Source organism: Oratosquilla oratoria, chromosome 12 (genome assembly GCF_046742065.1).
Source record: "Oratosquilla oratoria isolate Oo_2021 chromosome 12, ASM4674206v1, whole genome shotgun sequence".
Classification (NCBI taxonomy): domain Eukaryota; kingdom Metazoa; phylum Arthropoda; class Malacostraca; order Stomatopoda; family Squillidae; genus Oratosquilla; species Oratosquilla oratoria.
This window is the reverse complement of record NC_134788.1, coordinates 28,393,215-28,410,236: the sequence shown is the minus strand read 5'-3', so window position 1 is coordinate 28,410,236 and position 17,022 is coordinate 28,393,215.

The window sequence follows — 17,022 nt, the reverse complement described above, 5'->3', positions numbered from 1 at the left end:
AACTTGCACGTCAGTGGCAAAGGGCAGCCCCCACGATACTTGGATGAGTTTGTCATAACATCCGGCATAGGACAAGATGATGATTCGCATGACTCCGATGTTACCAACACACGGATTTATTACTCCGTGATAGACAAGCTTTTCAGTGAGTTGAGAAGAAAGTTTTCCGACGATGCATGTCAGGTACTTATTGGAGTATCTGCCCTCAACCCCAATCATCCAACCTTTTTGAACAAGGAAAAGCTATCAGGAATGGCTGCAAATTACGGGGTGGAGGACAAAGATCTATCCGTGGAGCTGCACCAACTAAGAAGGTTGATTGCCAGAAAGCAGGAGCAGGGAATGGAAGTGGACACACCCATACAACTTGCCATCATGCTCCAACCGTACAAAGATGCATTCATAGGTTTGTATAAGCTAGTGCGTATCAATGTTACTTTTCCAGTTAACTCAGCATCGTGTGAAAGAAGCTTTTCGTGCCTAAAGCAACTGAAGACCTACTTGTGTAACAATAGCGGTGACAAACGTACCAGTAATCTTGGAGTATTAAACATCAATTCCCAAAGAGCAAAGATGTTAGACAGGGATATGATTATCGATGCATTTGCTGCCAACCATAGGAATAGGCGTATCATTTTAAAGTAGGTGGAACGATGTATTTCCTGAGATATATCATCGTGAGTTTCTCTTCTTTTTTTAACTTTATCTGTTTATGGTTGAAATCCATGAAATGTCAAAGCAATAAGGATTTACTGGCTTTTTCATATGAAGGACACTGAATGAAGAAAACATGTATTTCTATTTGTTTTTAAAACTATTCTTACGGAACAACTTGCAATTAAGTCTAGCAAGAGGATTATATTTTTGTTATCGAAATATGTAAATAGTTTCTAGGGAAGTGCTTATGTTTCAAAACTGTTTGCTCAGCTACATATGAATTTCATTTTCATTCATATAAGTGTTTTACAAACCGTAAAACCTTTTTGTTTTTGTTTTATTTCAATTTTTGTTTATTCGACAATTGAAGAAATATAGCCTGCTTCAAGTAATGTGTCATGAAGCAATTTACATGGGTTAAAAGGGTGATTAGATGCCAGGGCCCACAATACTATATAAGAAGCTTTTGAATTTCCGCATTGGCCCTGAATTTCCTATGGCATGTTCTGCATGATGAATTGGTCATGGTAAAAATATACACTTGATTTCCTTCCTTACCCAATTACACATAGACATTTAATCCAGCTCAAGAAACCCTAGTCACAGCATGCAGAGCATGTAGAGGGGGTTTTGATCACAATCCTGCCCAAAGTACCGTGTCATTTTTTGCAACCTAAGTGGAATAGCAGCTCGGCGAAGTGATAATAATAGACTTCCAGTGGTTGGTTTGGAAATTCGATATACCTCACTCGAACAATAGATAAGTGAGGTTAGAAAATAAACTTTTTTACTGGGATCAAAACAGCATGATATGCCTCCCATGTTCAGATGTTCGTGAATAATCATCATCTGAGTTTATTTTCTGAGACCCCCCCCCCTCGCCAACATGTTGAGTCCCTCCTCAGCCCCCAAACAAAAAATCCTAGCAGAGCTCCCGTCAGGGCGGTGCCCCTGGACCCCACCAAGGACCCTAGGCCGGCCCCTTTGACCCCATGGCGGACCTTGGACTACACCTTTCGGATTGCCGCTAACGCGGAAATTATAGCACTATAAGCCACCCCCCAAAAACTTGCTCAGCACCCCCTTAGCCTCCCCAACTAAAAATTCCTGGCGCCGCCGCTGCAAATTATAATGTGGATTTCAAAGACTGCATTTCCTAGGTTTAACCTTGGTATTCTAAACGCCTAACTGTTGTTTGGTGAAATCACAAGGAGCATGAGGTCCAATTAAAGATCTATCTAACTATTGCCCATCATTACGTACAAACGGTTACACAATAATAATATCAAACAATAGAAAGCGATAGAAACACAGAGATCAAGGATACATTAGAAACGTATATATATAGATTACGTAAACACAATGTGTTATACTGTTCATTCAACAGAAACGATGTTAAAACATGTAGGAACCACAAAAAAGTGCTACTTCGCTATGCGATCTACAGTCAATTAATGTATAGTATAGCAGCGGGATAGGAGTAAAGAAATCAACGACGGAGTAGCCATTGCTGTAAGATGCAGGCTTGAAGCATAAAATAGTGCCGGACTTGGAAGATCCAATCCCAACCGTACATATAAAAACAAACAGAAAACAAAAAGAAAAAGGAAACTAAAACACATAGGCCCAGATTTCCCAATTTACATTTGACAGATTCCTTGAAGATGTCTCAAACAGACGAAAACGGTCGATCACCATTTATCTAATTTTCCAGTCGACAATAATACTAACAGGAACGAAGAATTATTACTGAACTCAGAGTCATTGTGCTGAAATGTAACATTCTTTTTGCACCACTATTATACATTTTATTTGTTAATATAATGAACTTTTAGCATAGGGGCTGAAGTGTTTACAAATATTTATGCTTCATGTCGCCTCATAAGGATTCTGAAATGTTTACTGAAAATTCTCCTTATACAATGAACAAAGGTACTTCGTATGTTTATTAGATATCGGAGGTAATAGTATCTACTACCAATGTAGGATATCTTATTGTCTTTATATTAAATGGTGAAATTTAAAAAATCTTAAACTTGCAAGCATATCATTTGTATCAAAATATATTCTATATATATTTTTTCGAAACAATAATATCCGTCACGGGATATCTAGAGATTGACAAAATGTTTTCTCAGAATGTTTCGCTCAGTGTTAATATGAACACAATTGTCAAAAATCATCTTTTCTATATCTTTAAAGCATTTTTCTCTGCACGTGTTTAACGGTTTTCTCAGAATGTTTCGTTCAGTGTTAATATGAACACTTTTCAGAATTTATCGTCTTTTCTATCATTTTAAAAGGTTTTTGTCTAGGTTTTCTCAGAATGTTTCGTTCAGTGTTAATATGAAAAAATCTAAATTCATCGTCTTTTCTATATTAAAAAGATTCTCTACATGTGTTTAAGGATTTTCTCAGAATGTTTCGCTCAGTGTTAATATGAACAGAATTGCCAAAATTTATTATATATTTTTTTATATTTTAAAACATTTTTTTCTCTCCACATGTTTAAGGATTTTCTCAATGTTTCGCTCAGTGTTAATATGAACTCAATAGTCAGAATGTTTCGCTCAGTGTTAGAATGAACATAATTGTCAAAATTTATCGTATTTTCTATACTAATATTTTCATATTTTCTCTACAGGTGTTTAAGGGTTTTCTCAAAATGTTTCGCTCAGTGTTGATATGAACACAATTGTCAAATATCATCTTTTCTATATCTTAAAAGCATTTTTCTCTGCACGTGTTAAGGGGATTTCTCAATGTTTCGTTCAGTATTAATATGAACACTTCAAAATTCAGTCTTTTCTATATTTCTAAAATGTTTTTCCCTAGGTTTTCTCAGAATGTTTCGCTCACTGTTAATGTGGAAATTTTCAAAATTCATCGTCTTTTCTATATTTAAAAAATCTCTATACGTGTTTAAGGATTTTCTCAGAATGTTTCGCTGTGTTAATATGAACACAATTGTCAAAGTTCATCGTATTTTCTATATTTTTAAAACATTTTCTCTCCACGTGTTTAAGAATTTTCTCAGAATGTTTCCTTCAGTGTTAATATGAACATAATTGTCAGAATGCTTCGCTCAGTATTAAAATTAATATAGTCAAAATTAATCGTATTATCTATACGAGTACTTTTCATATTTTCTCTACAGGTGTTTGAGGATATTTTCAGAATGTTTCACTCAGTGTTAATATGAACACAATTGTCAGAAATAATTTTTTCTATATCTTTAGAGCAGTTTTCTCTTCACGTGTTTACGGGATTTCTCAGAATGTTTCGTTCAGTGTTAATATGAACACTTCAAAATTCATCGTCTTTTCTATATATTAAAAAGCTTTTCTCTGTTTTCTCAGAATGTTTTGTCAAATTTCATTGTATTTTCTATATTTAAAAAAAAATTCTCTCCACGTGTTTAAGAATTTTCTCAGAATGTTTCGTTCAGTGTATATATGAACACAATTATCAGAATGTTTCGTTTAGTATTAAAATGAACATAATTGTCCAAATTTATCGTATATTCTATACGAGTATTTTTCATATTTTTTCTACAAGTGTTTATGGATTTTCTCAGAATGTTTCGCTCAGAAACACAATTGAACACAATTGAACACAATTGTCAAAATTCATCTTTTCTATGTCTAATGCATTTTTCTCCACGTGTTTGAGGGTTTTCTCAGAATGTTTCGTTCAGTGTTAATATGAACACTTTTCAAAATACATCGTCTTTTCTATATTTCTAAAAGGTTTTTCTCTAGGTTTTCGCAGAATGTTTCGCTCAGTGTTAACATGAAAACAATTTTCAAAATTCATCGTCTTTTCTCTATTAAAACAATCTCTACACGTGTTTAAAGATTTTCTCAGAATGTTTCGCTCATGAAATTCATCGTATTTCTCTCCACGTGTTTAAGAATTTTCTCAGAATGTTTCGTTCAGTGATAATATGAACACAATTGTCAGAATGTTTAGCTCAGTGTTAAAATGAACATAATTGTCAAAATTGATCGTATTTTCTATACGAGAATTTTTTGTTTATATTTGCTCTACGAGTGTTTTAGGGTTTTCTCACAATGTTTCGCTCAGTGTTTATATGAACACAATTGTCAAAAATCATCTATTCTCTATCTTTAAAGCATTGTTCTCTCCACGTCAGAATGTTTCGTTCAGTGTCAATATGAACACTTTTCAAAATTCATCGTCTTTTCTATATTTCTAAAAAGTCCTTTAGGTTTTCTCAGAATGTTTCGCTCAGTGTTAATATGAAAACATTTTTCAAAATTCATCGTCTTTTCTATATCAAAAGAATTCTCTACACGTGTTTAAGAATTTTCTCAGAATGTTTCGCTCAGTGTTAATATGAAAACATTTTTCAAAATTCATCGTCTTTTCTATATCAAAAGAATTCTCTACACGTGTTTAAGAATTTTCTCAGAATGTTTTGTTCAGTGTTAATATGAACATAATTGCCAAAATTCACCGTCTTTTCTATATTTCAAAACGTTTCTCTCTAAATGTATACAAGGATTTTCTCAGAATGTTTCGCTCAGTTTTAATAAGAACACAATTGTCAAAATTCATCGTCTTTTCTATATTCTTAAAACATTTTTCTCTCCACGGGCTTTCTCAGAATTTTTCGTTCAGTGTTACGTAAGGCCACGTGCTGAACTGAAAATTTCGCTCCATGATACCATGACATCTTGATTTCCCTTTCACGTCGTCACTAGGCAAAAACACAGTCGATTTCCATCTTCAAACGAGGTAAAAACACCGTCGATTTTCATCTTCACACTAGGCAATATATCGTCGATTTCCATCTTCACACTGGACAAAAATACCGTCGATTTCCATCTTCACACTAGGCAAAAATATCGTCGATTTCCATCTTCACACTGGGCAAAAATACCGTCGATTTCCATCTACACACTAGGCAAAAATAACGTTGATTTCCATATTCACACTAGGCAAAACTGCCGTCGATTTCCATCTTTATACTAGGCAAAAATTACTGTACACACTAAGCAAAATTACCGTTGACTTTCATGTACACACTAGGCAAAACTGCCGTCGATCTCCATCTTCCCACTAGGCAAAAATAACGTTGATTTCCATATACACACTAAGCAAAACTACCGTTGATTTTCATTTACACACTAGGCAAAACTGCCGTCAATTTCCATAGTCACACTAGGCAAAAATGCCGTCGATTTCCTCCATACTAGGCAAAGTGACGTCGATTTCCATCATCACACTAGGCAAAAATAACGTTGATTTCCATATTCACACTAGGCAAAACTGCCGTCGATTTCCATCTTCACACTAGGAAAAAATACCGTCGATTTCCTCCTGCATACTAGGCAAAAATTACGTCGATTTCCATCTTCACACTAGGCAAAAATGCCGTCGATTTTGGTTTTCTATGTCGATGTCCATTTGGCAGAAAAATCGTATATTTTTTGTTCTATTCGCGAAAAAAAATCCTTCAACGGGACAGAAATACCGTCAAAATTTCCTCATATGGACTTCCTTCACACATAACGAAAATACAGTCGATATTTTTTCCCCAAAAACCCGTAAAGGTATTTTTGTCCCTTGAGAATATAAATAAATAGATAAAGATAAAAATACAAATAAAATTAATAAAGGAATAAATAAAAATTAAATCACATAAAAAGCAATATGTAAATAAGGAAATAAATAAGTAGATCAATAAAATTATTAAACAAAATAAGCTTTTTACCCTCACATTGCCATATTCTTGCGCATTGTTACATGATTTTTTTTTTTTTTTTTTTAGCTTAGGGTAAAACCATAATCATTACTTCATTTAGTTTTTGTCTTGCCAAAACGATGCTTACTATCTAATTGATATAGTAAAAAAACTGCCATGCTTATGCATACTGTTGTTTTGGAAAAATAATGCGAAATATTGGAATAATTTGAGTGAAAATGGGCTATTGGCAACTCGACGGCAGTGCTGGAATATGATTGGCTAAATTATGTCGTCATACTGAATTAATTTCGAGGGGAATATGCCGTTGAAAAATGAACTTGCCTGTTTTGAAATATGTATATATACATATATATATATATATGCATGTATATATGTATATATATATATATGTATATATATATATATATATATATGCTAATAAGAACACGGGTACGTGTGTTCACTTATGCAAAGTAGACCACTTGGAAAAAGAAACTAACGAAGCAGAGCGCTTTCGTATATTACATCTTCAGTGCTACAAGTACATAGTGATAGCAATACATAGACATTATATACATGATACAAAGGGGACTAGGACAGTTTTGAATAAGCATACCGACCAATTACCCCCTAGAGAGCGGAAGGTCATTGTCAATTATCTTACGATGGTCGGGCGACATTAGGTCACAGTCGCCAAGGGGAGCTGAAGGTCATTGTCAATTATCTTACGATGGTCGGGCGACATCAGGTCAACGGTCGCCAAAGAGAGCGAAAGGTCATTGTCAATTATCTTACGATGGTCACAGTCGCCAAGGGTCACTGTTTCTACTACTTATATAGGGCGACATTAAGTCAATTTGTTGGATTACATTTTTACATGATATTATCTTACTAATTTCTTGACAAATGAAATTATCAAGTTTGTACAAGCCTTTATGTAGGTTGGTATTTTGATTACTAGTGGTATGAATCAAACTGCACTCTATTAAATTTCTTGCTATTATGTTGTTGGTATAATAGGCATTCTATTATACCAACAACATAATAGCAAGAAATTTAATAGAGTGCAGTTTGATTCATACCACTAGTAATCAAAATACCAACCTACATAAAGGCTTGTACAAACTTGATAATTTCATTTGTCAAGAAATTAGTAAGATAATATCATGTAAAATGTAATCCAACAAATTGACTTAATGTCGCCCTATATAAGTAGTAGAAACAGTGACCCTTGGCGACTGTGACCATCGTAAGATAATTGACAATGACCTTCCGCTCTCTTTGGCGACTGACCTGATGTCGCCCGACCATCGTAAGATAATTGACAATGACCTTCCGCTCCCCTTGGCGACTGTGACCTAATGTCGCCCGACCATCGTAAGATAATTGACAATGACCTTCCGCTCTCTAGGGGGTAATTGGTCGGTATGCTTATTCAAAACTGTCCTGGTCCCCTTTGTATCATGTATATAATGTCTATGTATTCCTATCACTATGTACTTGTTGCACTGAAGATGTAATATACGAAAGCGCTCTGCTTCGTTAGTTTCTTTTTCCAAGTGGTCTACTTTGCATATATATATATATATGTATATATATATATATATATATATATATATATATATATATATTATATACATATATTATATATATATATATATATATATATATATATATATATATATATACATATATATATATATTTATATATATATACACATATCACCCTTATCCTCCCGAAATGATGATAAATTGTGAAAATGAAACGTCAGGACCCGATACTCATGAATAAAAATTCATATAATTACCTTTCCATCAAATAAAGTATTTCTCTGCAATACGTTATGATACTGCAGAACACGACAAAGAAATAATAATGGAATATTAGACAGAAAAGTAAAGAGAGAAACGAAACGAAATGAGGGGTTGAAAGGAGGGTCGGCTTTCAGCGACTATAGCAATATCTCCCTCACCCTTGGATACAGTACCTACCATCTGGAGAGAGAGGAGAAAGCGCATCTGTCTCTAGCACACATTTCAACGGCAAATGATTGGAGCTAAAGAGATGCTAGATGGTGACGTATAGATTCATGAATTGATTTTACATTTTCAAATTATAGATATAAAGAAATACACCTTTAGGATATATCATTTCCAAAACAATATTAGTAAAAGTTGAAAATGATAACTTCCAATACAGTAATAACTACTGCCTTCCCTTTCTAGTGGGGGTATGAATTACAATTCATAACAATGCAACATTATATCATGAAGGAAATAATACAGACAGACGAGAAATTAACAATTTCCAATACATCAAAACTGATACTAAATGAGTGAAAACTGGAATGAAAATATTATAATAGACCAAACAAATAATTTTCGTTATAGTGATACTCCTTTAGACCCTTTCATTTAGACCATAAGATCATATAGCAAGTGGACAGCAGGAATATATAATTCCTAATAGATAATGCGGAATGAGATGGGTGTCACAATTTTTTAAATTGTGACACCCAGCTCGTTGTCTCCCTTCCCATTTTCTCGTCTGTTTTCTCTCCGTATCAGCCCTTCATTCCCCATAGTCGGGGGAATTTCCAGTCCTTAAGACTTCTAGTAGCTGCATCCTGTCCTTTCTCCTGCATCCTGTCCTTTCTCGTTATCCTCTTTATCTGTCATGTCATTTTTGACAACCAATTCAATGCCTTAACGAAGGGAGAGACTTCTAATATCATGCTCAACGGTTTTCGCGCCCACACAAAGCACTCAAACACACCCCCTCCCCCCCTGCGCGCTGCCACATATTTGTTTTAAGCTAGGTAATTAGAATAATTAGGATTGTGTTTAACCCGCTCGTGAACAGTGTCTACCTCAAAGAACACTTGGAACTGTGTCACCCTCCCGCATGAACATTATTCGTAGTACCCTTCGCAACTAGGGACGGAGACATAGTACTATTGGCAACGTCGGAAGCCGGCTAGCGGACATCGTGACCTGACCTACCGCAGGACACAAGCAGTCTACCCATTAAAGTCGACCAGGGAGGTTCGGGCCGCTCACGTCCTGGAGAGCCAAATCGCGCCCTATCCTCCCTCATGTGGTTATTAAGGATTTGCATCCTTAAGTGAGTGCGTGAACGTTAAAGGAGTAGTAGTGGGTCAAATCCCCCTCCGAACTTATCAGGTGGAGTGCTGTGTGTATCATCCCGACTATCTTAGTGACTAGAGGCCTCCAGCCTCCAGTGAACCAAACATTTGTGTCTCAAGGGGTCACGTACGTATCTGTACCCCCTTTCCTCGGGACACTGACCTGAAAGGAACTGGATAGCGTACACGAGAAGCCTCCTACGTGTTCAATCCTGCTCCCCCTCCACGAGGTTAATCACAAAGGATGACCTGGGTTCCCGCCGTGATCGACAACAATGATATACTTCAAAAGCATCCTGCCAGAACGAGGAACAGTACCCCATGGAAGTCATCCCCTCAACCAGCAGAGACCCTCTAAGGATAAGAGCAAGTAACCAGGAGTATTTAATAGATAGGACCCCTAGATAGGCGCGCAGGGAGATAGGATAGATAGTATGTATGTATGAAATCCAACTGTTAAAACCCTTATTTAATGTCAAGTAGCTTAATTTTAGTGTTTAATTATCCAATTCATTAAAACTCATAATAGGAATTCTGGGTTTCATTACCCAAAGACGGTTATCTTTATGAGTTGTCCCCACACCCCTCTTTGATTTACGTACATACACGCTTGCTGTGAGGAAGCACGCGTGGTCCCGTGTGGTAATGCGAATCTCCTGGACTTCGGTTCCCCACTGAGATTATCATCCTCCTCCATTCTTCACTCCCTTGAGGTACGTATTTCCCCACGTTCCCTCAACCACCTCCTCCTCCTTCCACTGTCCAGGAAATTTGTAATACGACAATGGGAAAGGAAAGAGAAGTGAAGGGAGAGGATAGTAAAGGGGTGAGGAGAGGCGTAAATGTCTGAAGAAAAGAGAAATGCAACAATTGATTTAGGAAGGAAAGCTAGTGTGGAGAAAGAGGGGGAATAAACTTCAGTCAGCACCACATTCAATACAAGTACGCATTTTACAAATAGAATGATGCGTCGCTTGACGTGTAGCCACAAAGCATTATTTCTTTTTCAGTACTCTAGCACTCAATAGGTTCGAAGAGTGTGGTACTGCGTATAGCACTTCCCTGGGCAGAGTGCTACATTGCACTTCTTACAAAGGTAAGATGTTGATTTTCTTTTCTTTGGTCACAGGATGGTGTTCATACAAACGTGGCAATCCCTTTGTCTTTTTGTACGTTTTATTGAGGCAGTAGGTGCTGGGGGTGAGAGAGATTTCCAGGTAGTGCCTCTGTATCCACGCTGTACAGGTGATCGGGCATGTTTTGAAGTAGCGAGTGGCGGCCTGGCCTGGGTGTGGTGAACTTTGTTCTCCGTACTTGTCCAGCAATTGGTACGACACTGCATACGTGAATTTCTTCAGAGATGTTGGTCTGTTGCCACTCCTTATCATCCTGAAGTTGTAGGCATTGAGCACAGTTTTCCTCACACATTCCACAAAGCTAACCATCATGTCGACCTTGTCAAAAAGACGCATATTTGCCGTGTAGTCAATCACAAGGTCTGGTTTCTTTATTACTTTACCTGTCCTGTAATTCACCTTCCCTGTAGTCATCATTTTTCCGGTATGCAGAGTTGACAGCATAATGACTTGACGCTTGCCATGCCACTGCATTGCCATGATCTTTCCCCACTTCTGAATGTTGTGGTCCTCACCTCTAGTTTTGTGTGCCTCGAAAAGTGGAGGCATGTGTTTTCGTGTCTTTCGAGCTGTACCACAGGATCCTCCTACCCCTTTGTCGTGCAAAAAACGGGACAGATTTGGGGGAATTGAATAATAGGAGGAATCCGTATCAAAGACGTGGCCTTTCTCCATGTATGGTGCAAGCAGAGTTTTTTTTTTTTTTTTTTATATAATGCTCCTGGTGCTTCCGTGAGGGTCATTTTGATTGTAATCAATGCTGGTACCTGTGTATGGGATCATGTCCACTATAATACCAGTCTCACAATCATACAAGACAAACAATTTGATTCCAAATTAGTTCCTTTTCGTCTGCATATACTGCTTGAAAATAAGACGTCCCTTGAATAGCACAAGCGATTTGTCTATTACCAGCTTGCAGAAGGGTTTGAGAAATCGGCTGTACCGTTCCTTTATCATCATAAACACATCACATATCTTCCACATGCGGTCGTCTGGTCGAGGTTGTGTATTCGTGGCAAAGTGGCAAGGTCCTTAGTAGTGTTTGGAACCTATTTCTTGACATGAATTTCCCGAATGTTGGTGTGCCCAACAACGGTTCTTTTTCCAATAGTCGTTGATGACATGTTTCTTTGCGTGTGGCATCAGAATAATTAGAGCAAAGAACACAAAGAGTTCCCTGACTGTTGCGTCTTTCCACATCCTAAGGTGGCTGTGTGTATTACTTTCTTCTGAATTGTCACTCTCCTGTGTTATGAGATAATTATGTTGTAGATTAGTTTTCTGCACTATTTTTGTCCATTACTTCATTGTCAAAGAAGGCTTCTAAATATTCTGCTTCCATTCCATTAGGTCCAACGGGAAAAAAAACTGAAGTCACACCTGATGAGCTAGAGTCAAAATTATGAATGTGAGGCTCAAAATCATGACCATCACTCCAGGAAGAAAAACCCACATTGTCGCAGGGGTTCGTGTCAGGTGGTGTGGGGGTCGGTGCAACTCCTTCATCCTCACTCGAATTCCATTCATACTCTCTCCCCGATGCACCAGGGCCATCGATGTCTCACTGCTGTCCTCTGCTCGATGATCGTGATTCATGTCATCATATGATCCAGAATTGCCATCCGCTCTTCTTGATGATGATAGCAAAGTTTGATCACTTCGTCGCTTTTGGCCAATGCTGATTTGGGTCCAAGTATCCGTCATTACCGCTAATTATGTGTGACCTAATACAAAAAGAATACATAAGATAGCAATAATACCATTATAATGATCATAATGATAATGATGATTATAATGATAATAGTACTGACGATAACAATGATGGATGACAATAATAGTGACGGTAATGATATTGATAATGATAATGATGGTAAGGATAATGGTAATGATGATACTGATGATGATGGCTATTGTGATGAAATAACGATGAGTGAAATAGCAACTCTAATAGGCCAGTTGACAAGAGAGGCTCTCAGTGACAAATGGATCTTAATACTATAACATGCAAATCGTGAAAATCAGAAAGATTCATAAGACAAAACACATGCTCCCAGACAACCATGCTAACAAAAGTGTTCTATCCCACACGAGAAATATTAGCACGATGTGTATGGTTTGTCGCTGAAAGCCGACCCCGCTCGCCTCAAGTCCACATGACTCTGCAGGCGACGTGACGTCGTAACGTAATTTTCAATAAGGTGGACAGGCCGAGTTTATATACACTTTGCAAAGTACTACATAAATGATTTCAAACATATCTTTCACCAAGTATTTCTACTAATGTACCACGAGATGATAATAGTATATTATGCTTTAGGCATGCTAAGAAAATATGGGGAGAGAGAAAAACTGCAACGAGATTTTTTTATTGTGTGCATATTTTCATGCATGAATTCACTTCTCGTGTTTTAGTATTATTCTGTACTGTTTATTCATATTTCTAATCTTGCCATATAACTTTACTAAACAAGAAACTGTTTTCGATAAAAAAAAAAAATATGAGCCGTTGGTCATTAGTGTAGACTAACAAATCAAAGCAATAGTTTAGCTAAGGTTCAAGAAAAAATAACACAACTAATTATGTCTTATTCAGCGGCGGCGCCAAGGGGGGACTTGGGGGAGCTTTAGCCTCCCCAAAAAAGTGGTCAGCCCCCCCCCACAACTGAAATGAGCAAATTGAACATTTAAAACACTCATTAAGATAATTTTATTAAGTGGATTTTTTAATGGCAAGGGCTAAAAATTTGTCAGCCATCAGCGCTAGCCCTACCATTAACCCCCTCCCCATCTGAAATGAGGACAATATATGTGTATTATTGCGGCGTTATGCAAGTTCAACTGCTTTCATTATATATGACCCACGCCTCAAATCACCTGTAACCCGTTGTAGAAATGTCACACATTACAGATAGCCTATCTGTAATGTGTGACATATATATGCATAGCCTATCTGAGATAGACTATGCAACGAATCAGGGCGTGGCCAGGCGACAATAGTATTCCCAAAGTATATAGACCAGGGGTTCTCAAAGTGGTCGATATTGACCCCGCAGTGGTCGACCGGAACATCCAAGGGGTCAATGAATAGCCAAGGGGTCGAAACGGGGTCGATGATTAATCAGGGCGTCGGTGAATGTTTACGCTGGAGTAGAAGAGACCATTTAAAAATAATTTCAAACTACAAAATTACACTATATTAATGATTATGCTAATAAATATCTTTAGTTAATACCAATCATTGCTTTAATACCGATAATATAAAAATACATTTTAATAGGTTACAATACATTATTGTAGTGGAATTTATATATATGTGCAAGCAGCGGCTTCGCCGCACCCGGCTACGCCAGGTTACTTGGCCTGCGGCGCTTGCTCGCTTCGCTCGCATGTTTGACAACCATTCACACGGTCAAACGTCACTTCAAACACGTTTCTTGAACGTCTTTGTCGAACGTCTTTAACAAACCCTTTGGCAAACCGATTGACTAAACGTGTCCTTTAAACGTATCGATGTGAAATCTTTGTGTACAAATCGACATGTCCAAGAACCATTCACACGCTCAAACTGTTTGTCAAACGGTTTGTCGAACACGTCCGACAAACACGTTTAACAAACGTTTGAAGTGACGTTTGACCGTGTGAATGGTTGTCAAACATGTTTGAAGTGACGTTTGACCGTGTAAATGGTTGTCAAACATGTTTGTCAAACGTGTTTGAAGTGATGTTTTACTGGGAATGTTTGACAAACGGTTTGTCAAACATGTTTGATATGATGTTTGACCGTGTGACTGGTTGCAAAACATGTTTGTTAAACGTCTTTGAAGTGATATTTGACCATGGGAATGTTTAACAAACTGTTTGTTAAACATGTTTGAAGTGATGTTTGACCGTGGGAATGTTTGACAAACCATTTGTCAAACGTGTTTGAAGTGATGAGAATGTTTGACAAACTGTTTGTTTGAAGTGACGTTTGACCGTGTGAATGGTTGTCAAACGGTTTATCAAACGTCTTTGAAGTGATGCTTGACCGTGTGAATGGTTGTCAAACGTGTTTGTCAAACATGTTTGAAGTGATATTTAACCGTGGAAATGTTTGACAAACCGTTTGTCAAATATGTTTCTCAAACTTGTTTGAAGTGATGTTTGACCGTGGGAATGTTTGACATAAACGTGTCGACTAAACGTGTCGACGTGAAATGTTTGTCGAAGGGATGTTGGAAAAATGCCTTAACGACTGATGATCTACGGTTTCGGGAAAATAGACGGAAACGTTTTATAGAAATAATTATATATTATATATATATTTATATATATATATATATATATATATATACATATATATATATATATATATATATTTTTATATATATATATAAAATCGACGCACCCAAGTTATATCACATTTGACCTCTGTCACACTCCAAACTTCATCATAGTTCTTAACTCTTCTTAAACTTTTCTTCTCGTTCATTCTTATCCTCAACCCACGTTTATTTTTTCTGTCATATTTGAGATGATGCCAATATGAATGGATCATATATGGAAAACCAGATATAACTAATATTAATGACTAATGAGACTAATTTCTTACAGACGCAATAGATGATGGAATCAATTCAAACCAGTTGAATAAAATCAATTGAAGTTTCAATTTTACATCCTTCGTTGTCCGTGCAAGTTTGGTATGTAGTGTTCATAAGCAAGATGCATATTTTAGGCGAAACTGCGTTCTTGGCAACTATAAACTTCAATCAGTTTGATTGGAAACGTTTTTAAGAATTTTGTGGTTGTTATTCATGCAGTTTCAGTTTGGTTGGTTGTGGGTTTGTTTGTAATTTTGTACATGCTGAGGTTTTCCAACTTGCTGTTTCAATCTTGTAATCGTTTTCCCCACATGGAGATGAATTCATTCCATGTACCTGTTTTTATATTGTGGTGCTGCTATTGATATATGGGCATTTTTATGCATATTTATACAAAAAACTGTATATGTACTTTCCACTGTTCTTGTTTCGTTGTGAAGCACATGCTTTTTCTTAATTTCACAGTTCCACTAATAACTATACAGGTTCTTGTTTCTTAAGGATGTTTTCTATTCGTTTGGTGGTTGTTGCTCGCAGCACATTAGCGCAGGGGGACCCGCTCAGTCTCGATTCCAATATTACCAATATTGGATTTTAAACGAATCCAGCGACCCTATCAAGATGACACTGTTACTATACTATAAATGTTATTTGATAATAGTGATATTAAGAACGCCAATAATGTTTTATATGAATTTTGTATTAAAAGACAAAGAGGAAAGATAGAAATGTTAAAGAAGAAATATTAATCTCTTCTTAGAGAATTAGAATCAATGTAAAGATTAATAAGCCTAACATATTTTTGTAATTAAAGTCATCAAAAGGATGGAATATTTATACAAATATCTAACCTAAGCTAACCTAACCGAACCTAATTCAGTTAAGACCTAACCTAAAGTGAACCTAACCTACCTAATGTATTTCCCAATGGTGACAATTGACGAATGAGTCACGAAGTCTATAAGTGGTCCGAATCAGCCATTGCTAGCGAGGGCTGAACCACGAAAATTAACACAATTTCTGATTGTTAGTGTGTTATGTATACGGCCTATAGTACTTAAAGAAAAATTCGTCCCACCCCCATTTTTAATCATGTGTTCTATTTTTCTGTATAGGTCATGGATCACTTCCTAATTCCCCACAAGAGGCAATAAGTTAATGACGACGATCAAGAACCATGTACTTCTAGTTCTACTGAAAATCCGGAGTCGGAAGAGAATGTGAATGATGACAGTACCCAGAAAAACACAAGACGTCCTCCAGGGCCAAACGACATCAGCCTGCTGCCAGATAGTGGGCCTACCTGTCCTAATTTGAAGAAATATGCTTCACACATGCAAGGTGGTCAGACAAGATCATTCAATAAAAGATGGCACCAACAATATTCTTGGCTTGAATATTCCGTGGTCAAAGATGCAGCTTGCTGTTTTGCGTGTCGTCATTTTACAACTTCCCATCTTGGTCGAGCTGAACAATCATTCACCCACAACGGATTCAAGAATTGGAAGAAGGCAACCATGTCTCTGAAGGCTCATGATACTTCAGCTTGTCATAAATTTGCGATGCAAGCTTGGGGAGAATTCAAATTGCAGAAAGTTACAGGGGCAACAATTTATCAAGCCATTGATGCGGGGCATGCCAAGACAGTGGTGGATAATTGGCAGTACATTAAAGCAGCTATTAATGTACTTCTCTATACAGCGTGTCAAAATGTTGCCCAGAGAGGGCACAGAGAAGGCGATGAATCCGACAATCGAGGAAACTTTTTGGAATTACTTAATGTG